The sequence below is a fragment of the Gobius niger genome, assembly GCF_951799975.1.
Source record: "Gobius niger genome assembly, chromosome: 8".
Taxonomy (NCBI): Eukaryota; Metazoa; Chordata; class Actinopteri; order Gobiiformes; family Gobiidae; genus Gobius; species Gobius niger.
In genome coordinates, this window is record NC_136859.1 from 31,850,878 (window position 1) to 31,876,240 (window position 25,363).

At 41.1% G+C, this 25,363-nt stretch overlaps 1 protein-coding gene across 8 annotated transcripts in view; it reads right to left on the minus strand.

Moving 5' to 3' along the window:
* mef2d (myocyte enhancer factor 2d) overlaps positions 1–25,363 on the minus strand; it is a 275,105-nt gene that overhangs the window by 217,359 nt on the left and 32,383 nt on the right. For 7 of the 8 annotated variants that reach the window (XM_079561925.1, XM_079561923.1, XM_079561921.1 and 4 more), the window contains exon 1: positions 6,914–7,151. The exons of the other annotated variant lie outside the window; for it this stretch is intronic. The gene's annotated coding sequence lies outside the window, so the exon portion shown is untranslated. Of the gene's footprint in view, positions 1–6,913; positions 7,152–25,363 lie in introns of those variants that run through there. 8 annotated transcript variants of the gene reach the window in all.

Genomic DNA, 25,363 nt, shown 5'->3' on the forward strand with positions numbered 1-25,363 from the left:
TGTCGATTACTGATATAAGAATGAGGAAAAAATGTATTCACCTTATTCCACCCTGCCTACTTTTGCCACTTTTTGCTTTGTCTCGGCACTTCCGTTGTACAGACACTGACGGTCGAGCGCGAAGCCCGTTCATTTAAACGAGGGAACGAGGGAAAATATTCTCCGCTCAAATCTGATGTTTAGTCCAGTGTTTTTCAACCACTGTGCCGTGGCACACTAGTGTGCCGTGAGATATTCTCTGGTGTGCCTTGGGAAATTATCCAATTTCAATTTTTTGAAAACAAATTCATTATTATCCGCAAATAATGTACCGTTTTCAAGTGTCTCTACTGTCTAGTGATCGGCAGAGTAACCATATAATACTCTTCCATATCAGGAAGCTAATTTCTTTGAGACAAGAGAAATGTAGTGAGTGAGTGAGTGGTTGGTGGTGGTCGGAGGGGCCGATGGCTCAGACTGGCTGCCTCGCTTCCGTCAGTCTACCCCAGGGCAGCTGTGGCTACAATAGTAGCTTACCACCACCAAGTATGGAGTGAATGAATAGTGCAATGTGAAGCATCTTTGAGTGTCCAGAAAAGCGCTATATAAAACCGATGCATTATTATTATTATTATTAGTGATGCATGGATGCGGCAGGTAGCAGTGACTGTGGCACTGTGGCTAGCGAGACTATACGGTGTTCCTATTCAAGACAATTTGATGAGAATGACTGAATATAGGCTACAGAGTTACATTTTTTAACATTTTCTGTGTGCCTTGTGATTTTTTCAATGAAAAAAATGTGCCTTGGCTCAAAAAAGGATGAAAAACACTGGTTTAGTCGATTGATTTGTGTAAAATGGCCAATGTTCATTTGCACCAACATGTGTTTTCGTGCAGTAACTGATTTTATGTGGACTTCTCCAGCCCCATGTTAACAGATAGGGGAAAAGGGGCGGGCACAATTCATGGCGGCGCCCACGAGAACTTCCGGAATAAGGTGAATAGCAAGTTGTTGTTTTTTCCAAGTCATTTTATAAGAAAAAACATATTTTTCAACATTTTAAATTCACGTTGTTTTTTGGGTTCAAAACTCAATAAATCAGGCAGAAATCAGATCTTAAATTCCTCATTTTGCACCATCTGCGCATGCGTACATACATACTTCTCCAATCATTAGCCGCTACTGTATTCCAGAAAGGAAGTGACCATATTGGGATTATAACGTCATCTCAGCCGCCGTTCGTTTTAGACATGGGCACTAAATGTGTCAATATTTGTGATTCTGTATTTGTGTATTTCGTGAAATCTCCAACTCGCTAACAGCAAAACAACATAAAACATGTATTGTACAAGGTAAGTTTCATCTTTTCTTTTTTTTTTTACTATGTCATTAAAAAAAAAGGTTAAAAGAAGCTAAAAACATACACACACCCACTCCCCCCCACCCCACCTGCTGCTGTCATGTGGTGGTCGTTATTTTATCAACCCCTTTATCCGACTTTCTCAAATTGCCTTCACTGTTGAGTTTAGCTAATATCGTGCATGTTTGCAGCTTCATCCCCTCGGGTTCATTATTATTGCCGCATAAAGATATAAAACATGAATATATTTTTTTTTAATCAAGCATTTAAACTTTGACAAAATGCTTACAAACTCCAAAAGTTCTCGTTGGCTGAAAATCGGAGCGCTCCTCTCCCGTCCTGGGACACTAAGTGGTGGCTCTGTGCGGCCTGTCCCCGGTGAGCTTGTGCCAGCATCCTGCCCATCACAGCGGACATCACCTGCAGGCGCTGATCGTCCCTCGGCGCCGGATAATGATGTAACAGAGAACTCTCCCGTCGCTCTGACAGATATGACACTCTCCTCCTGAGATGCTTCCAGTCCTTCCTCTCGTCAGATTATTTGCTCACATTTGAATCCCCATTAGGGCCGGGTGATAAGGCTTAAAATTAATATCATGATCGAAACTTGATTTGGCGATATAATATAATAATAACATATGGGGTAAATGTATTTAAAGGGACTATACAGGGTTTTAAAATCGGTATTTTCACCCCCCTACATGTTCCAGCAATGTCCTAATGTGTAGAATGAGCCCAGACCTGTTCACCACAACTGCCTCTAAAATCCTGCGCTGTCACTCAAAAAGGTGCAACTTCGGGTCCGAATTGCCGTCATGCATGAGCTTAATACAGAAGCTGCAGTTACACGTATGACCTGAGGTGGCAGTAGTGAGTATAAAATGGCTAACTTGCATCTAGCCCCTTTAAGGCTATTTCATGGCTTTTTAAAGCCATTTAAAAAGAACAAAAAACATATCTGACAAGTGTTTGGTTGCAACATAACATTTTTGCATTTTCAAAGTGTCTATGTCCCTATTTCTCCCTCACTGCTGCCAGTGCCACTGCAACCAAGAGCACGTGGTTACGCACTTAGAAGAAGAGGCCGATGAGCTAATCTTGAGACTTGTGTGAAATCGGGATGAAGACGGCACAGATAAAAGGCATGTTATCTTTTAACTAGGTGCAGCGATCCAACTTTTTTGCTTCCGATACCGATACTGGGGGTTTGAGTATCTACCGATATCCGATACTAACCGATACCAATTGACTTTCTTTAAAGTAGTTAAAGTGAATGAAAAAAGTTGTCCTCTTTTCTTCAGTGTGAGATCAATAAAGTCTCTTTTTTTCTTGCAAAGATGATGTTATCAATTATAGGCTGCCTATTAGTGGAAAAACATGCCTTTGCGAATTGAATTCTTGGAGAAAGTGTTTATAAAGCGTTGAGGGCCAAAATTGGTATCGGTTCAGTATCGGATATTTGTAGCCGATGGCAATATTGTGTTTTTTCTGGTATGGGCTCCAATTCCAGTATCGGTCCGGTGCATCCCTACTTCTAACTTTTATGTAGTGGTTTTCTTTGCCGATGTTTTTGGTGCCATGCTAAGTGAAGCTAATAGGCTATGCTACAACTTGTCAGAGTTCATCCGAGATGTAAAGGGGCAGTTAGGAATGCAACAAATTAAAACCCTGGCTCTAAACTATTCAGATTTTTCACACAAATATAATCTTTTTAGGTCATGTTTATGTACAATGCCTAATTTCAGTATAAAAATACATACTATATATATTATGTGCAAAGATTTGTCGTTCCATTGGCAGATTTCTGACACTCATGTAAAATATTCTTAACTCCAGTCATTTTAACTTATCAACACATCTGGTCTAGTTCTGGCTCGTGTATGTCTGCTGTTTCTTGGTTTTGCCCTTCCATAGAACTTGCCATAGACTTGTTTGGGCCTGTTTATACCTGGGTTTGTCCTGGTTTAGTCCTGGCTTAGTTCAACCTAAGTTCATCCTTTCCTTTTTTTAGTCCACGGTCTACATTCAAAACAAACATACCAGTCATTTTGAGACCTCTTCGTGTCGGAAAGCAAAACATTTCTCCATGCAGCAAAAACAATCCGTGAAATGATTTGACAAGTGTGGAAGCTCGAAATCTGCTTTATTGATGCCATCGTTAGAGAACTGCATCCACCGCGGGCAAAATGGTTTCCGGGTTGGAGGAGGAAATTAGAAGTTTGATGGCACACTCTCCCGGGAGAAAAGCAATTACACACACTGCAATGAGAGCACAATCGTAGGAAATGGGCTCGTGAAAAAGACTTACAAATCCCACTGACACCAGAGCTTGGAGATATTAGGGAGAGGATCAGATATGGTTTTGGCGACAACTGTTTTTTTTTTTTTTTGTCTGAAGATGAAATAATGGAGGCAGACCAAAGAGCAGCTAAAACCCAGAGTAGAGTAGAAGTAACACGAGTCTAAAACATTAAAGTAAATATATATGTAAACATTTGTAAAAGTCTGATTATAACTCTGTACTTTCTACTCCACTACATTTCTAAAAAGGTTTCAAAGTAAAAAGTGAATTGGTTCATGCTCATTTCAAAAGCTTCATAATACACCCTCCAGAACAGTAGGTGGCGCTGTGAAGAGCTACTGTCAAATGCCACTGATTTCACAACGAGGAAGAATGTTTGTCCCCGTCGCGTCGCCGAATCAAGTTATTCAACTAAAACTGACAGATTTGACAACGAGCGGCAGTGGCTGAAGTAGCTCCAGTACCGCCGCCGAATGTGGAGAGGGACAGAATATTGCGTGGGATTGTCAAGCGACAGGAAAAGTGCTACAGAAAAACCGTACGCATTGGCACAATTTGGTTTGTCAGCGCTAGAACCAAAAGGAAACCAAACATGCCCACCGAAAAGCAACAGAATCTACCAAATGTGCACACTGCCAATCCAAATCTTCCCTTTAAAAAGATGACAAAACTAAACCTGGATTGCTTCGAGCTGAGGATGAGTCGGACGTTTCACCATATGTGGGCACGGCACTCTTCAACTGAAAGCTAAGAACCCCCGGAGTTTGGTCACTGGACTGCGCTAGCGCTACTTGATTGGGGACAGGTGATGGGATTGTGGAAATAAGAAACAATTTTGCCATACAGGATCTGGCAACCCGTTCTTTAAAAAAAAAATGGGAGATCACCTTGAGAACTTAAAGGAACAGGCCACCGTTTTTCCATACTGAGACATGTTCTTACCTGAGCTTAGACGAGTTGATACGTACGTAACTGTCTGGTCTTTGTGCGTGCCCTCAGTCTCACAAAAAGACCAAAGACGTTGCTAGCATTTACCATTTAGCCTCCCCCAATGTATTCCTATAGCTCCAAACGGGGGTGAAGTTGGAAGCTACCACGCTCATACACAGGTACGCACACAGACCAGACAGGTACGCATCGACTCGTCTAAGCTCAGGTAAGAACATATCTGAGTATCGGGAAACGGTGGCCTGTTCCTTTAACCTCATATCTGGGTGCAAGGTCATTTCTTTTTAAAATGTTTACCAAAACATCAAGGGTTGGCCCGGCAACAAATAATTGTGTGGCATAACTCGTTTATTAGCTTTGGCACGAGCGGCAGAAGCTGAAACAGTGATATCGCACACTAGAGACTACAGACACAACCAGCAACACAGACAACTTCACTGATGGCGAACACAAATGAGTCAGGCAAAAATATTAAGCGACGATTGACCAAAGGCTATGGTTCAAAAGCTAGTGAAAACAATGCTATAACTAGGGCTGAAGCGACTAATCGATTAATCGACGACTAATCGATTATTGAAATGGTCGACAACTATTTTAGTAGTCCATTAATCGTTTTCTGGTTCACACAGACTCAAATAGAGAAGAAATGACATGAAAGTGTAGTATTTTTGATGACTTTGCTTTTCATAGGGGTCTGTAGTGTTTTGGACATTGTAAATTTCATAAATATCCGTATGTGTCTCATTCAATCAGAAAGCAGAATTAGCACTCAGAGCCTCCGACAAACATGTACTTTAAAGCAGTACCAAGTAACTCTTCCCCCTAGAGGCCATAAGCGCAACTGCAGGTGTCGTAGCAAGTATTTTTGAAATTATTAATTGTCTTGGAGAGTAAATACTACGCCGACAGGAAAGGCGAAGGGAGACAGGGATACTGCGCATCCAATTATACAATGGAAATTTTTTTTTCACCCAAACTTTGCTGTAAATACTGTTTAAAGTGACGTTAGCCCGCAGTTAGCTTTGCCCGTTAGCATGTTAGCTTCTTCTTCGTGATTCAACTAGTGTGTATTGCTTTCTCCGGACCGGTGGCAGTCAAGTTGCAAACATGGTTTTCTGGTCAGAGACACCAGGGGGCGATGAAAGACCCTCCAATCATCCCATAAACACTTGTATTACCCCCACAGGGACTACGGAAAGGATTTATTAAGGTAAACACGTTACTTAGTAATGCTTTAAGTTTCCTCAATCAACACGTCCTCAAGCGGCACTTTAGCTTTATGTGATAATTTTAAAAAACATTTTAATCCAATTTTCCTACACCATTCACTGCCAAGCGATTAATCGTAAAAAAATATTCGACAGATTAATCGATGACAAAATAATCGCTAGTTGCAGCCCTAGCTATAACACATGTAGGCTAGTAAACGAGTCTACAACTTACTTTCACAACTATTTGCCTGTCATGAGAACTTGTGTTTGGACTTTTGGCTTTCATAGGACTTGACTGGATTTGCTGGACGTCCCTTGACCAAATTGCAATCGTGTTTTGAAAAAAAAGTTTGAGGGTTTCTCCTCACGAGCGTGGTGAAAAACAACAACAACAACAACAACAACAACAACCCCTTGGCTCGTTCTGCAGTGATTCAGAGCGTGACAAAGAGGGTAAGATATCAACATTTGAAGCTAAGAACCACACAATCTGACCAGAAGCATGTTTTTTTTCCCTTAAGGCAAACCGCGTTGCCCTCTTTGGTTAGCATATAAAGCTGTCACTCGCGCTACAATTGATAGCGCGGTAAAAGTTAGCAATAGGTGCGAACGTGCCTCCGCTCCGGCGCAATCCATTAGCCGAAATGAAGAGAAATCGCGTCAAAAGCCGGATGACACTCGCCGTAAATCGCTCCTGACAGCTCCTGACTGACGGCTTCTTCTTCTTCTTGTTACGCACGCAAGAAAAGGGCAGCGAGGAGCTCGTGCGGGAGGCGGCGGCTGAACTTGGCCAAACTACAAGTAAGCGAGAAGCGATTCGAAAACATTAGGGATAGAGAGACTGCGTGGTTTTTACAGCGGGAGCACGCATCCTTCCTTCCTCCTTCCTCCCTCCTCTTCCTCTCTTTCGGAGTTGTCACAAGCAGCAGCACGGGGCTACACGCGTCCAAATCTGGATTTAAAACACGCAGTTACCGACGAGTCGCCCGGACGCGTTTGTCAGGGCTCACAAAACAAACAAACAGACGCGCGCGGGGGGGGTTGTTGTGCAGGAGAAAAGCGTGAAATGTTGGCATGTACGACACAAACTGAGAGAGAGAGTGACTTACCCGAGCCGAGGATCCACATCTGTTTACGAAAGCCCGCAGCACTTCTCAAAAGCACTCGTCGGGGATGCAAAACGAGCCACGCGCGCTGGAGACGGGATAGACAAAACCCCGAAAAGCGAGGCGCGCGCACAAGCAGTTAGAAAAACGTCCCTTTCTCCACGTTACGAGGGGGGGAACTCTTTTTAGTTGTGCGCAAATGGAGCCTAATCTATCCCGAGCATGAGTGGCACTGCTTTGGGAGGACTGACAGCCACTCGGCCAATCGGCGTGATGCCTTCATTGCTTCCGCCAATCGCGGCGCACACGCGGAGCAAAGGCGGAAGACGCGCGGCGGAGGAGAGAGGGCCGAGGGCGACACCGCGCGGCGAGAGGAGGATGCGCTTCCGCTTGCTGTGGTTTCGACTGCTTTATTACAGGCGGCTTTCAAGATTATGAAAGAAGTGTCGTTTTCAGACTCTGGAGGGGTCTTTCATACAGCTGATAGGCTATCTTTGGATCACAACTCGCATCTAATCCCAACATCACAGCACACAATTGATGTGCGCTGTAGTCAGTGCAGGGCAGTAACTGAGAGGATACACATTTTGAATAACTATTCTGGTAAAGTTACATTTTCCAAATATCAAGGGAATTACATCCCAGTATCAATCATTCCATTTTAGCTCCATATTACGCGACATTAATGAGAAAGAACTTGTAATGTTGACCTGTTTTTCCCCCTAAAATAAAATAAATATTTAAAACGCCTTATGCCACAGTTCATACAAACACTGCACATGTGTCACATGACGCTGTATCTGCTGCTGAGAGTTAAAGAGTTCCTAATGAATGGTAAGTGAGTTTACAACAGGTGTTCCATCAATCGTTGTCTTCATTTTTATAATAATACGCCATATTTATACATAAATATAATGACAATCAATGTCAAAGTATTCTAAAAAATATTCAAAGTATTCAGGATACAGCACTCTGGTTAGACAAAGTAACGGACTACATCACAAAATACATTTTAAGTATTCAGCATTCTCCCCAACACTGCAAACATTTGATGTGTGCTGTAGTGTGGTAGTGTTTTGGAAATGGTAAATTAAAAAAAGTACAAAAAAAAATACTTTTACTTTTCTTGTGTAAAAAAATCATATATATTTTTATAGGCTGATTTATGTTGTAAATAGCCTATGCATTTAAACAATCAAATCTCATTACAACATTAGTTTGGACCTTTTGTCACAGCTCTGTTGTAACCAATAGGCTATAGTTTCTTGTACATCAACAGCAGACGTATTGTCTGGTGTGGATGAATGACAGTGACATCAATTAGGCCAATCTGGCCATAATTAGAAGCAATTGTGGAAGCCAAAGTGGCTAAACCAGGGTAATTAATTAGATATTATGCAAGAAAGACTAATTATAGAATCATAACAATGCCTGCATTTTATTGATCACTTATATTTGGATTGTCAGATAATAGTCATAGGGCATTATCTATCAGTGGTTCCCAAAGTGGGGGTCGGGACCCTCGGGGTCCGTAGCATAATAAGAAAATGCTACAGTTTTATTTTTGAGCGTAAAATAGCATAGAATTTGTGAAATCTTTCCAAAATATCCCAAATAAACAGTTTAAATACATATTAACTTAATTTTAAAATGTCTAAAACTTTATGAAATGGGGGTCCCGAGATGTTTATAGCCAAAAAGGTTTGGGACCCCGTGTTTCATTGCTTGATGCCAGAAAAAGATGCTGCAAAAAAAAACGGGTCACATGCCCTAATATTTAGTTGGAGCGCTCTTAGCTTTGATTGCAGTAGCATTCACTGTGGCATTGTTTTAAAAAGCTTATGCGATGTCAATGCAGTGCATTCATTTTTCACCAAGATAAGTATTGATGATGGAAGAGCATGACCACTGTGCAAAGCCTTCTCCAGCACATCCCAAACCATCAGCATTGTCAAGTTCAAATATGCCGGCGCCATCAGGGAAGAAGAAATCCACTGAAGGAATACCCTGGTCATTCGTTAGGTGGTCAGCTGATCTCATTCTCTGGGCAGATAGTGTGGCTGAACCTAGACCTGACCGACTGCAGCAACTCCAGATCAGACCAGTATGTTTGTACACTCCTGTGCACCTGGATATAACTGTTTATAACCTCGCAGATTGTCAACTACAACAAAGGAGTCTTTTTGCCCTCCATTACAGTAGCATGATTGCTTAGATTTCCAAAATGATATGACTCACTCCACAAAAGTGCTGTCATTATTGTTACTAATATTACAATATAAAACCAAAACTTCATTTAGAAGACTACTTGGCAAGTCTTTCAAAGGTCGGCAACAGTAATTGTGACGTTTTTTTAACAGTCTGAGATGCAACTCTGTAGATAGTCTTCTACAACACGGGACACTTGTGTGTTGAAATGAGCAGTCTTTAGCACTGGACAAACTGAAAGATGCCAGTTTTAAGGCAAGTTGTGCCCTGAAATATGCACAAATGACTCAAAAGACACAAGACTATTTTGCAGGTGGAAGGTGAAGCCTGTGCACGCCAAGGTCGAATTGAATATCTTTATCAATAACTCCGTCTAAAGGGTGTCCAGACGGAGAGCGGGCCCAGGGCTCAGGCTCGGGGCTGACAGAGGGAGTGCGGGAGATTACACTCTGTTTTATGCTTTACATAAGAGGATTATCATGGGATGTGTGTGTGAGAGAGACGAGTGCTGGCGTCCCGTTTCCGCCCTCTCTCTCTCTCTCTCTCTCTCTCTCTCTCTCTCTCTCTCTCTCTCTCTCATGCTCCCTGTTGAAGCAGTAATACATGCAGTTGTATAAACAAAAAAGTTATTTAAATTGTACTTTTCTTAATACATATACATTCGATTTTTAATAGTTTGACGGTTCCATAACTTTTTGAAGTTTCAGTTGTGGTCTTGCTTAAAGGTAAAGGCACTTTTTTTCAGTCAGGCAAATGTAATAAACTAAAGAAAGCAGTAACAGTAATAACTAAAGCCCTATGGCATAAAATAGATCTAAAATGGAGAAAAACACTTGAGCAAAATGCATTACAAAGCATAAAGGGAATGATCTAAATAAAGTCCAACATTGCAGATGACCCCATACCACTTGAAAAAGTCCACATACCTTTGGTACACGTACCATAGTCGGATTAACCACAGCCGTAAGCCACAAAATCAACAAACCAGGACCCACCGCTGTAAAATGTAATAAGCATTTATAATATTTTCAAGTGCAAAACATAATGGGGGGTCATTTAACAAGTGCTCAAGTGCCAAAGTGGATCAGCAGCAGCAGACTCATTTGCGCATTTTTTTACTCATGCGGAAGTATCTAATTCACATTTGAGATTTGGGACTCTAAAACTCTAATGCGTAATTTCAAAAGGCAAATTAGGTGAATCATGCTATTCTCCAGCTTGCAATTGCTATTTAGCACATGTCTTTATAAATGACCACCCGGAATCTTAGTTTATTAAAGTAGTACTAAGTAACTCATGCCCCTAGAGGCCATAAGCGCCACTGCAGGTGTCGTAGCAAGTTGCATTTTTTACTCATTAATTGTTCGTGAGAGTAAATACTACGCAGACAGAAAAGATAAAGGGACAGAGGGATATTGTACATCCAATTACACAATTGAGATCATCTTTTTCCCTCAAACTTGTCTGTAAATACTGTTAAAGTGGTGCTAGCCCGGCGTTAGTTTTTCCCGTTAGCATGTTAGCTTCTTCTTCATGATTTCCATTATTGTGTTTTGACTCCGACCCGATGGCAGCAAAGTCGTTATTGTGGTTCTCTGGCCAGAGACACCAGGGGGAGATGAAAGACCCCCAATCATCCCATTAACACTTGTATTACCCCCAGAGGGACTACGGAAAGGATGTATTAAAGTAAACAAGTTACTTAGTATTGCTTAAAAAATAGTGGTACTTATTATTTCATGGCGACCTTTACAGTGATACGTTTGCCCACCCACACTAGTGCAGTAGCTGAGTGGTAAGTTCTCTTCCCTCAAAGCAAGGAAGTTCTATCCCCGGACCATGTGTGGGCCTGGGGTGTGCTCGAAAGGGAAGAAATAAGTTTAACTTCTTCCTACTCCCTTTTGATCATGTATTTTTTTATTTTTTATTTTATGTTTATGTTTTTCTTATTACAGAGTTATGATTATGCACACATTATGATCAAAAATAAAGAAAGGGAATGGGAAAGACATGGAGAAAGTAAAAGATGAGGTAATTTCCTCTTACATTTCTTGATCACCGTATTGGTTTATAGCACAGCATCCGCATTATTCTCCGATAAGGTTCTCTCAATGACAGTACATCCTGTAATTCTCCCGGCTGTCTGAGCTCCAGGCTGAGCGCTGCTTTATTGCCTTAGCGCCTGTTTGCAGAGATGAACAATAAGCCCGGCTAGTTAGAGCTGGTCTCCCTCCCTGATATAAACAACAACTCAATAACCCTCCGCTCTCCTTCTTCTGGGGGGCCGCAATATTCAACGAACGCCGCTCCGCCAGATTCAGTATCCCGCTAATAATGAGTGGGAGGTCACAGGGTCGCAACACACAAAATGGCATGTACTTATGCAATCGAGCGGAAACGCCGTTTGATTGAATGGTTGAGAATACAGAGTGTTGTCAATGCAACTCGGAGTGCTCCGGATAAAAGCAGGGCGTGTGGAGCGATAGTTTCATACTTATTTCACACTTATGTTTTAGACTCCACTGCTCATGATAACGCCCCACAGAGTCACACGTACTTGAAATTGGTCTCTGCTAATACTATGAGCTGAAAAATGTAGGAATTCACCCAGTGCACTAACATACAGTATGTATAAGGGCTGGGCGATATATCGATATATTTAAGATATCATCGACGTATTTTTTAAATGAGATATGGAATTAGACCATATCGTATATATCGATATCGTTCAAATTTGCGCTCTAATAGTCTTTTTCTTGTGCAACTGGTTGAGACTGTTCAGATAAGCTATTAAGTTAACAAAAAGAAACAGGCAATCTCAAGCTGAGGTTTAAAAAAGACTCAAGTGACTCATGCCCCTAGAGGCCATAAGCACAACTGCAGGTGTCGTAACAAGAGTAAACACTACGCTGACAGAAAAGACAAAAGTGAGAGAGGGATATTGTACATCCAATTGCACAATGTAAATAATTGTTTTCACTCAAACTGTAAATACTGTTTTAAGTGGTGCTAGCCCGCAGCTTCTTCTTCGTGATTCCATTAGTGTGTATTGGTGGCTCCGACCCGGTGGCAGTCAAGTTGCAATTGTAGTTTTCTGGCCAGAGACACCAGGGGGAGATGAAAGACCCTCCAGTCATCCCATTAACACTTGCATTACCCCCAGAGGGACTACGGAAAGGAGAATTTACTTAGTACTGCTTTAAACTGAGCACTTTATTTTGTTTTTTCTATCTCTTTATACATAAATGCTGCCCTCAGAAAAAGATTGACCTATTATATTTTATAGGCTATTTCTATTTTAGATATTTTTTTATTTAAATGTGCACCTTACAGAGCTTTGTTATACAGTGTCTATGCTTACATTTTATAGTGAGTTTTCAATAAAACTACTCATATTTGGGTTTGATTTTGACTAAACATATAATTTCTCAGCTCTCACTTTGCAGAAAAAATATCACAATATACATCGTATATCAATGTTTAACCTAAATATATCAGAATGTGACTTTTGGTCCATATTGCCCAGCCCGAGTATGTACTCAACAAACAATAGTAAAGTTTCTATGATCAAAAACATATTAAGCACAAACATTTTCCCACCATTATCACCCCATGTGACAACCAGCCCCAACTGACCACCTAACAGAAGGTTTGAATTAGCTCTCACGTGACTTCAGCTTGAAAGTTCAAAATTTATCATTGATTTTGACATGATTAAGTAACTAATGACCTACATGCTTTTAACACAAAAACATGGAACATTGGAAAGTTAGTCAAACCCCTGAAAGAGACAAATCCTTATTTTAATGTTGTTTTTTTGAGTGAATGAAAATGTACTACAGCCATAAACATATTAGCTATTAGTAAACCGTCATTCCTCATTCCCCCCTGTTTACATTAACAACACCAGTCGAGAGAGAATACATGACGGCAGCTCAGTCATGTTTCATAAAGGCGTGAAATTAGCAGCAGCTAGAAAACTAAATATACTAAACTAAATACAAAAAACAGCGTGGTGAGAAATACAATACTCCTCTCAGTGTTGTCACGGAGGAACCTCTATTTTTAGAAACAATAACAGTTTCTGAATTCTTTAAAGTTGTTTTTGACACGTGTAAAGTCCCCAGAGGATTCCATATTTCAGCGAGCCTTCTGGAGTCATCCCTCTCCACTAGGGCATGGTATCGCAGCAATGTCAGCACCCTGCCATGAGGACTAACCACAGAAGTGCTCTCCTTTCATTGATCACAGCAGGAGAATCAGGATGTCAAACTTGATTTGTTCAATAACAATATCAAGTCACAGAGCCCCCTGTGGCTATGGAGAGGTACTGTATGTGACAACGAACCTGTGGGACGAACAGCGAAAAGCTTTTGAAATACCTGTACTTCATGGGGTCGACAAATCAATACTTTACGAGAGTAATATTATCATTAAAGCCACACAGTGTAACATTTCACTCAATGAACTGAATAAAAAACAACCACCCAAACTTGATGTTTGTGCGTAATAGCATGATGCCTTTACTCTTCATCACGATGGCACTGACAACACTCCAGAATCAATTTGTTGGGGCTTCTAGTAGGTTTTCTGGATGGGATGTATTGTTGAACATCCATACAGCCTTTTAGATAAAAAGTTACATAATGCACCTTTAAGTATGATTTCTTTTGTCTTTTTTATGCCTTCTTTGGAAATATTACAATATCCATATTAGACCAAACCAAATTTGATTATACTAATATTCTCAAAGCCTGAAAAAATACAATAAAACCTTACACAAAGATGATGTACTATGTTCTTCAAGGGGGAAGAAACAGGATAAAAACAGGTTACGAGGTTGGTCTGCACATCAAGTTGGATGGTGCATTTATGGAGCGCCCTTGTCCAGTTATTTTTATGAATGCACTTTGATCGGTTGAGAACTCCACTTGAACATAATCATTCATGTCCTCGTGGTATAATTATAGTCGTTTCTGAAGCTTTTTCAGAGCTGTTTCCGAGATCTATACGCCCCGAGACTCAGGCTCAGAGAGGCTAGACAAATGTAAGTATACTCTTTCAGGCTTTCATAATGGAAGGGGGCCAGTCTTAATAATTGGACTTAGAGAACTACAAATTGTGTTTGAAATGTGGAAGTTTACATTGCATTATCGAAATTTGGGTTGTTAACTTTGTCCAAAACATTGTAATTTACTCATGAATAGAACAAAGGCTGATGTCAAAAACTCTCCTATTTTAATGTGTGTAATCTGATGTCATTAAACACGGTTCCTATATCTCGTACGATTAACGTTTTATATAAATTATGTGCAAGTGCCCTTCTATGATTACATAACATCTGTTGCAGGGAGTGTTATGCAATGTAGGCTAGCCATGTTGACCCAAACTTTCACCCAAACTAATGTTTTTGTCTGGATATAAGGTCTAAACTGGAAACTATATTTGGAGCTGCTGTGGATTAGAGCTCATCTATGCACGCTACAAAAGCACTTCAGCGTTCAGCCACAGTGTCCCTGACCCAAGCGTGCGCCGCTGACCCTCCAATAATGTGCACAAGCCACACCAGTAAACCACAGTTATATACGCTGAGTGTCGGTCTAAATGTACTTCCAGGCGCTCATTTTACCCCCTTATCCTGATCATGTTTAGTTTTCTTATCTGTCAAGGGCTAGCCATCTCCTCCCATGTTAGTTTAACTCCCTTACTTTTTTATCTTTGGTGGTAGGCGCCAAACAAAATATAGAGGAACTGGAGTTTGTAATAAGTATAATCTTTTGAATTGAACTTTTGAATTTTTGAAATGACAATAGAACTGGAAAGATTATCGATAATAACAATTTAGAGTAAATTCTCATTCCTTTAATTTGGGTGTTAAAAAACCTGCCCACTGACAGATTTCTCAAAATTACTTTCTCAAAAGGACAAGTTTACTTATTTCAAGAAAATTGTACTTTTTCTCGATGACGTTTTGCAGTTTATTGTGCAAGAAGTCTTTATTGGGCAACCTCATGATTATGCACGCATTGCCTTTAAGCAGTAAAGAAGCAGAGCTGTGCACCAACACCTGCCTCACTTTATCAGTTTAAAAAGGAATCAGTGTATCAATGCTGGCTGAAATAGTGCAGTGTCACAAAATGAAGTCTCACAACGCAAGACTCACAAACCTGTCCAAGACAACATTTCAAGTTCGACAGAAAACCGTTAGGGTTAAGGTTAGCTTGACATTAATCCAGTGCAAAGATCAAGATGTCCCAGCTCTGAACGTTTACACAATTTAGTGTTTAATTACTTTGTTGAATCAATGTTTCTTCCTTCAATAGAATGGAAAGTTGTGAATTCAAGGTACTTTTCCTTAATTGCCCCTTCTAAAGTTAGAATTGGGGTCAGACAGGGGTGTACTCTGTCCCCAGTGCTATTTAACTTACATTTAGATAAACTGTCGACTAAACTCACACCTGTAACACCTGTTGCCAGAAGTATTGTTCTTAATCAGGGGTCTCCAACCTGTGGAGCTAGTGAGCTAGTTCTATGTGGCAAACAAATGTGGCAGAGAGCTTATTATGCTTTGATGAAACTCTTAATAGTACGCAACTTAAAGGAATAGGCCACCGTTTTTACATACTAAGATATGTTCTTAGCTCACTTTAGTCGAGTTAATATATCCCCGTCTGGTCTTTGTCCGCGCGCTCTGTCACGCAAACGGAGCACATACGCAGCCTCTCCCACATGTCACATAGCTCCGAAAAAGCTCACGATAGAAGCTACCAAGCTCTTCCACGTGTTCCCTATTTAAATAAAGTTACGTGAAGTGTTTTCATGCGAAGTATATTTACCCAGAAATGTAGCATGTCGATTTTATAAGCAAATAAAAAGGGGGACTATATTGTGAGGCGTAATGATACGAGGAGCAAAACGTCCGCGTAGTAACTCCTAAAGACTTCCCCGCTCACTTCCGTCAATAACCTTTAGGAGTTACTGCGCGGACGTTTTACTCCTCGTATCATTACGCCTCACAATATAGTCCCCCTTTTTATTTGCTTATAAAATCGACATGCTACATTTCTGGGTAAATATACTTCGCATGAAAACACTTCACGTAACTTTATTTAAATAGGGAACACGTGGAAGAGCTTGGTAGCTTCTATCGTGAGCTTTTTCGGAGCTATGTGACATGTGGGAGAGGCTGCGTATGTGCTCCGTTTGCCTGGCAGAGCGCACGGACAAAGACCAGACGGGGATATATTAACACGTCTAAAGTGAGCTAAGAACATATCTTGGTATGTAAAAACGGTGGCCTATTCCTTTAAGTAGATCCAAAACGATATTTCAGCATAACTGAAGAAAATATATTGACTTTCCACTTTAATTATTTAGTATATTTAAGTAAATGTTTGGAGTGTATTCAACATGCTGAAAACAAAAAGAATATCCATCTAAAATCTGACTTGTCAAGAGCATGTAGAAATGAAGCCTTTGGGGAGCTACTTGGAAAGGGCTGGCAAGCTACTGGTAGCTCCCGGGCTATTGGTTGAATCCCTATTCCAAATCCTCTGTTGTTTGCAGATGATTTAGTTGTGTTTAGTCCAAGTACGGCTGGTCGACTGCAATAGATCAGCCCATGGTCTGGAGCATGACATTAATACTACTAAAAGCATGGGTATGATTGTAAAAAAAACAACGAAGATAAGTACATGACATATTAAATGTCATATACAGTACATCATTTAAATGTATTTAAATTATGTACCTCATGTTGTTAACAAAATCAAGCACCTTGGCCACATCATCACTGAGGACATGTCAGATGGTGTACAGCACAGTGGTGCAGCTTCACAGTTAGAAGGTCCCAGGTTTGATTCCCACTTGGACGGGGCCTTTTTGTGTGGTGCTTGCATGTTCTCAACGTGTCTGCGTAGGTTTCCTCTACCACTAAAAACATGTACAAGATCAGGATGAATGAGAGTGTGGGACAACAGGTGGATATTAGCCCAAGTGGCATGTTTACACGCATGAGTCGAATCCCATGTATGATCATTAACATGCACTGTCCCGACCAAATAAACCATGAATAAATAAAAATAAAGGATGAGTACATTTACAGACAGTGCCCTGACTTACACTCAGGAGGTTTGGCTGTTATACAGAGAATGTAAAGCTGACTCTGTTCAAAGCATACTGTACTCCCCTGCACACAGCTCACCTCGGGACTTATTGCGAGGAAGCCAATATGCACAGGCAGCAGGTGGCTCATAATGATGCTTTGCCTTTTCTTTTGAGGAAGCCAGGACAGTCAAGTGCTACAGCCATGTTTGTCAATGTCAGAGGGAACCCTTTACCAGGCCGTGCTACAAACTCTGATCTTCAGCTTTGCAGACTGAAGAAATCTGAAAATGAAATGACAGTGTTCCTCACAAAAACAAACTGGAGTGCTACATGTTATCATTCTGTCTTGTGAAGACACTGGCATGATTAAAACGAAACTTCATTGTCAGGGCACAGCTATAAAATGAAGATGTATTTTTCTCACACTCTGAAGGTATAGAACCAAATGTTATAACCTTTGTTTCCCCCTGGTATTTCAAAAAAGACTAGTTTGGCACTTTCAAAACATTTGCATCAACAAAATGAATCAATCATTTAAAAACCCTTCATCAGTTTTTGTCCTTGAAAATACACGCAGCTAAACTTAACAACATCAACAACTCACAATTTTGTGTTTCTTTTCCATCCACCTGCATCGTCTCGCCTTTCATAAAACTATTTTCATCCGGCAGCCTGTCCGATTGTTTACACTGTTTGCCCGTGTGCATGTTGGAACCATGTTTTTCTCTCCCTCTCTCTGTGACCCCCTGCTCCATTGCTTTCCTCTTCCTCAGCATCCATCCCGTCTCCTAGCAACGGCCAGTCTCCACAGCAACCGGGGCTCAACAAACGCCCCCTCCGCTCTCCATCCTCTTCGAGCGGTACCCCTCAATTAGGCCTAAAGAGAGGCAATCAGGAAATCAGCGGCGCACACGGCGTCACGCGGAACGGAAAGCGAGGTCTGCATGTTGGACCGGGGCTGATCCAAAGCACAGAAGGTGTTTAGGGCAAGATGTTTGTTGGTTAAAAACTGAGAGAGGAGATGAGTCAACACTGAGTATAGCAAACAAGTGCAGAATTCAATCATTGTTTTTGTATGCAAGTGGCTGTGTAGGGATCTGGCGGTCCTTCCCTCGGAAAAAAAAAATAAAGGAGTTGATAATGTTTTACCCCATTTATGAAATGTTCTTACACAAATTTGTTCTTAAGGCCTTCTTATGTAGATTTTTGGTTCAGCTTTTGTTCTGAGCTGAAGGTGTGTCACAGTCAAAATGGACACAAAAATTCATATTCCTCTCTCATGGTCAACAACATGTTTCTACAAATAATTTCATCTATAACTAAATGATTGCGGAGAATGACAGTGATCAATAACAGGGATTGATTTTGGTTGTGATGATGTAATCAGACAAACCAAACAAAGTACAAAATTCTGCAATTGGAGGAAATAAAAGCTATTTAAATCAAATAGATTGTTTATTTTAGATAACAGTAAAGTTTAAAAGACATATAACTTGTATTCATGTGTCACATAAAGGTTTTTACGTACAGGTATATATTATTTAAGAGTATTTTTGTTTCAAAATGATATTGCTTAAAGGAACAGGCCATCGTTTTTCCATACTGAAATATGTTCTTACCTGAGCTTAGACGAGTTGATGTGTACCTGTCTGGTCTTTGTGCGTGTCCTCAGTCACACAAAATGACTAAAGATGTTGTTAGCATTTGGCCTCTCCCAATGTATTCCTATAGCTCCAAACGGGGGTGAAGTTAGAAGCGGGCACACACAAAGACCAGACAGGTACGTATCAACTCGTCTAAGCTCTGGTAAGAACATATCTCAGCATGGAAAAACGGTGGCCTGTTCCTTTAAAAAGTAAAAAGTACAGTGTACTACAAAAAGTACATTATGACGCCCTTGTCATGTTCATATATGGAAGTTTATGGTTCATGAGTCTGACCTATCATTCTCCAGTAAATTCTTAAAGTGTTAAACTTTTTCATCAGGTCCGGTGTTTAAGATATATTTAGTGTTTTAATAAGGTCATGATTCTCAAAACATGAAGGGGCCAGAATAGATGCTTGAGAAACAACAGCTAAACACTATTCATCACATCAGCAGTCTACTTCTTTCTTTCTTTTTCCCCCCCAAATGGAGATCCAGAACCGCAACTTTATCATTGGTTTTAATTTGATTGAAGCTGCCACTTGATTCACGTTCTCTCTGTGCAAATAAAGTGAACTGAGTAGTTTTCATATGTTGTACTGCACAACAATCGCCACTAGAGGGTGGTGTTGCTTTATATATATTTAAAAGAAACTGTGCGCAGAGTGCCCTGTGGGTGGCGCTGCATTCCCGGTCAACGCGCTGAGGAGCTGCTCTGACGGTACATCTCGTGCTACAACAAAGACACGTACTGCGATCATCTGTCCTGACCACCTACACCTTTAAAAACATGTACGACAGTTTGCCAACAGTGAGAGATGGAGAGCTATTTTTTTTGTGTTACTTTCACCTCACACCGACCACATTTTCTCCAGTACGGCTTTACCCAAATCTAAAAAGCTTCTCGACATCCAGCCATTTAAAAGCTAAGACCTACAAAACCGATTGCAACTTTTCTGTCTAGTTTTTGTTGCATTTTCATCCCCGTTTTCGATGCAATTTTTTTTGTTTTTTATAAAGTAGCTTTTAGATTTGGGTAAAGCCAAACTGGAGAAATGTGGTTCAGGTGGGGGTTAAGACATCAAAACAATGGTTCAAGTAGAAGTGCAAAGAAGCCAATGAGTGAATGAAAAATCATGCGGTAAAAATACGACTTAAAATACTACTATACTACTTCTGTTATTCATAAGAACAACATGAAAAAAGAGGGAAAACAAAAAAGAATTTTAGTAGAAGGTGCAAGAAAGTCAAACCATGAACTCTTGGGACGAGTCAGGGTTGCACTTTTAGCCCTGACAAGCCAATGTTTTCTTGTTGTGCCTCAGGTGAGATAAGTCCAGTTATAGTTACTTGATGGCCTTGAGTAAATCTCACTGATGGCCCGGTCTAGGCACAGAATGATAGAGGAGGATTTGGTGCCTTTTGTCGGCGACACCGCTGAACCGTGGGTCTCTAATCTACTCTGGCTGTGAGTAATCTCTCATCTGAGCCCCCTGACGCCGAAAGAGCGTGACGGTCGGCACAAGACCGGCCCGAACCACTCCTCATCCTGACAGTGGCTTCCTCCAAGGAATCCAGCAGCACCGCCACATATTTCTGAAATACCTTCTGATGAAAAAATCCTTAAATAACAATCATATTAAAAATTCTCAAGGCTCCAGACCAGTTCAAGATTAAAGGAAGGAATCACTTGGCATTTCCTGTATTGGATTGTTGGATTAAAATAAAGCCAACACTTAGGATATATTCTAATAAAGTCTAAAGTTTAATAAAGTATTTTTTAAGACAATGAAATATTTACATTTTTATGCCTTTCATGCCACTCTTGCAATAATTCAAACATGTCCATGATCAAAAAGGAGTGGATAGAACCTTGTAATAGGCGTTTAAATATGGTCGACTGGACTGGGTTGATAGCGTTGAGGACTGTTGGCTTCGGTCTTCAGTAGATTCTTTCTCTGATTAAACATACAAGCTTGAGACCAGAGTTTAAAAGGGCCTCTTGTGTGTCTCGCCAGTCTGACTCATGAACGAGATGAAGCTTCTGAAGATGGAAGTGAGCTGCCCTCGAGTGAATCACAGTCCAGTCACCACTACTGAAATCACTACGGTAAAAAAGAAAGAAAGAAGTGATTACCAAATTTGATTTAACTTCTATGGAATGAAAGACACATTCTGACCATTGCCTTTCAGAAATGTATTATAACTTTGCACCAAGATATGGAGAAGTTCAGGGTGTGATTTAATATACCTCATATTCTCATTTCTTAGGGTGTCGTGTGCGTCAACCTGAACAGTTTGGATTTTGATTAGAATACCACCTTAAATTAAGTCAAAAATGAGGGAATAAAATCTGCCTGAGGTGTCTGAATTTTAAAAGAATGCACTGAGGTCACCACTTAATGACATCAGAAGGTGGACGAGCACCCTCGGGGGAAAGAGACAGACTTAGCGTGCAGGGTTTCTTTTTTGTTTCACACATGCACAACTGCAGGTATAGTCCGATGACGAGCAACATGATGACACGAAACGCCGACATTTAAAAAAAAGTCAGTTCAGCAGAACGTGAGCCCTTAAATCTCTTCACCCTCACCTTATAATAGAGCACAGTTTCTCCAGTTCGGCTTTACCCAAGTCTAAAAACGTCTCGACAGGAGTTCACAGCCTGTAGGCCAGTTTGACGCATCATTTGAAAGCTAAGACTTACAAAACTGAACTTTTCGTATTTTTTGTCACGTTCTGTTTTTTTCCTTTGGTCGTGTTTTGGTCCCTCTTTCGTCGCATTTTCTTTTCTCACTCTTTCGGGTCTTGCTGTTTTTTTGCTGCTTTTTCGTCACTCTTTAGTCGTGTGTTTTTGTCGCTTTTATTGTGTCACTGTTGCAATTCCGGAACGTTTTTGTCGCTCTTTTGCCACTTTTTCTTTTTAGATTTGGGTAAAGCCAAACTGGAGAAAACAAGCTCGGTTCATGCGGGGGTTAAGAGGTTAACAGAACAATGTGTCTTTATACGTGGAACCAATCCCGGCATCACCTTTCTACGTCTCAACCCTTTTACGCTCTCACGTGTTCTGCTCTCCCCCCTCCCTCCTCCTCCTCCTGCTTACCCCCGTGCCCGTGCGCGTGTCCCGTGTGAACAGGGCGGCCCTCGCGCGTTTTCTAGAGCGCAGCTTGTTTGCGGAGTTTTAGCTGCTCCCCACACACACACACACACACACACACACACACACACACACACACACACACACACACACACACACACACACACACACACACACACACACACACACACACACCCCTCCCACCCCCCCCTCCCTCCTTTCCTCTCACTTTTAATTTATGCGCATATTAATTGCTCCCCATTGTCGTCTACACCGTGGGATACGACATGCAAATGCGCGCGCACGCCAGTGCACCGTCGAGCGTGCGTTCACATCAAGGCGCGCACGGGTGAGGAGCGCGTTCTCCCAAAGGGCCGTGCGTAAAGCGCCAAACTTGGTGCTTATTATAGCCTACCTGAAACTGTATTTTATTTATTTTATTTTATTTTATTTTCACTGAGGTTGCATCATTTTAGACAATATTATGGAAATAAAAATGCACGAGACGACATCACATTTTAGATGAGACAAACCAGAACAAAATGAGGAAAGTTGAAGCAGGGCTGGATGAATGGATTTACGCGCAAAATACACGAGGGGGTTCAACGTAAAGGCGATTGGATTATTGGCTTAAACATTGGCAACATAAAATATGAATAAAGGAAACTATTATTGGTCCTTACTGTATATGAAACAGGCCGCAAGAAAGAAACGTAAAGCAATAGGAACAAGTTACGATCTTTCATAGAACAGGAAAGGGAGACTTTGGATGGATCGGTTCATCACGACAATGATTCTTTACCCAAAAATTCATCTGGGATATTGTATATCATTTATAAAACGAATACAACGTGTTTTTAAAGTCAGCAGCGGCTAAGACGAATTGTCAGACAAAATAAAAAAATATATATAAATATAGCAGGGTATATAATAAAACAAGAAAATGGGTAAAATAAAAACGGAAGAGTAATGAATGAGTAAAGCAGTGCGGGTCATTACATTACATTACATTACATTACATTAGAGTAATCGCTTTGACCATTCATAATTCAGTCCAAGTGCGATGTTGTCAAGTCACAGTCACCTTTCTGAATGATCACCAAATAGAGCTAAACTGAACCTATTTTAAAACAGACCTGTTGACTGTGATTGTGTTTTTTAACTTGTAACTGAAATTACGCATTTAAAGCCAATCATTTATTTAGGCTATGCGTCACCAACTCTACCCATTCGTTGCTTTCGACAGAGGCCCAGGCCGGGGACACGTTCAGGAACAGGTCTCAGGAGACCTTTAAATAGACATCAGCCCAAACACGTGGGATTTAAACATTTGAGGTTTCTGCATTAAACACAATAACGGTTTGCACTTTAAATTGATGTGATCAGCGCTGCTTTCCGGCTTGTTCTATAGGCACTGGCTGCGCGTAAAAGCTCATCCACGTGCACAAGATCTTAAACATAGATGTGTAAAGCTTTGCAAAACACATAATTATCTTTATTTTTTTTTATTTTTTTTTATTGTCTTTGATCATTGAATACCTCGACATGAGTGTGTATTTGCGCTGCGTAAATGAGACGCCCACATCGCGCGGAAACACTCCGGAGCTGTTGCGCCCGGTTAGTCCATGCACAGACAGCCTCGTCTCTCACACACTCGTCATTCCTCCACACGCGGCCTGCCTCCCCGCGGGGGACCCCCACTGCGCATGTGCGGCTCACCTATCGCTCAATTAGTAGAAGAAGTGTAGTAAGAAATGAAGCGAATTAAAAAAAAAAAAAAAAAAAATGACAGCGGTGTCACGGACAGGCCCAGGGGCAGACGGAGGTTCACCGTGACCAGGGCATTCAGGGAGCTTCATCACTGCAGGCCTTCATAACAAACCTCTGGCTCTTTTATAGGAGGATTTATGCAATATTATTATGATGTAGTTGTTTAACCTCTTGACCCCAGCCTTAACCAAGTCTCCAAATCTAAAGGTTTGGGGAAAAGGAAAACACAAACAAACAAAAAAACACCAAAAATATTTAAAAAGTGACAAAAATGGTTCGAAAATGCAGTAAAAAGAGCCCCGAAAAAGCGACAAATGATCAATGAAAAAGTGGCAAAAATCTGATGACAACGCGACAACAACGCAAGGAAAAGATCCATTTCGATCATTTTTTTGTAGGTCTTTTAAATAGGCTGTAAGCTTTAAGATTTGGGTAAAGCTGAACTGGAGAAAATGCACTTGGTTATGGTGGGAGGAGTTACATTTGTCTGTGCATGAGATGAAATGATGATCCTCCTGTAGCTTCTTCTTCAACACATCATTAAAGAAAAAAAAACAAACATAAACCTTATATACCGTGTAGCATCGCCGCTAGTCTCTCGTTAAGTATCATCCATTTCCCATGACTGTGACCGTGCCACACGCAAACACACGACCTAAAAACGCTGCAACTGTAGCCTCCAGCACTCGCGGCCTGGTGATTCTCAAACGCTCCAAATTTAAAGCCACACCGTGTAACATTTGCACCATTTTCATGACCGGAATAAATGAACAAGAATTGTGCTTCATTAGAGATCGTGATACCTGTGTTTGTGTCTCTCTGGTCATTAAAGCTGATTTCTTTTTTTTTTTCCTGTTCACATTTTTTCATTTTTAGTTTTGGCCCAAACTCGTGTCCAGCCCTCGCAATTTAGTTTCTCCATTTATCCTCCCAGTTTTTATCGTTGTTGCTGTGTTTACAACATACTCTGTGACGGCAAAAAAATAATTATATACAACAACAAGAAAAAGCCAGGTACCCCGGCTTTGAGAACATTTTTTGTTATAGCTGGCAACGGAACAGTCGAAAATGTTACGCAGTGTGCCTTTAAAGCAGATCGTTTCCCACGCGTTTACAGTGATTATACTCGCGTGTTCGGTCGCTTTACCGCCGGGGCCTTGGGCACGTTTTTTTTTTTTTTTTTAAAGGTGTAGCTGCATTTTTACAGCCTTTATTCTTCAGGCCTATTTCTTTGTTTACGCGCCCGCAAATGGCAACGAGGGCGTCCTATTAAAACAGATTAGGAGGCGGTAATTGCGACTCGTTTGCGTAAGGAACACAGTGTTCGGCCCGCTTTTGGTCACATCATTTTCACTGTCATTAGAGCAGCCCCCGTCACATCCATTCACCTTTGAGCCCAAAAATTACGCTTTAAAAAGAGACAGTATAGGCCTACTAAACGTGCGTTTTTTTTGTTTGTTTTTTATAGATTTCGTGGATTTACGCGTTGGGAGCCCTCGGATGGCGCAGACTCTCTTCTTTTTTGGGGCCTGTAACATGCGTGAGAGCATCCATCAGCGCGTTCAAAGTCAGGGGGAGAAGAAAGGAGAGAGGAGAGCGCTCCCCTCCGTCTCCCTCCGGCGCGGAC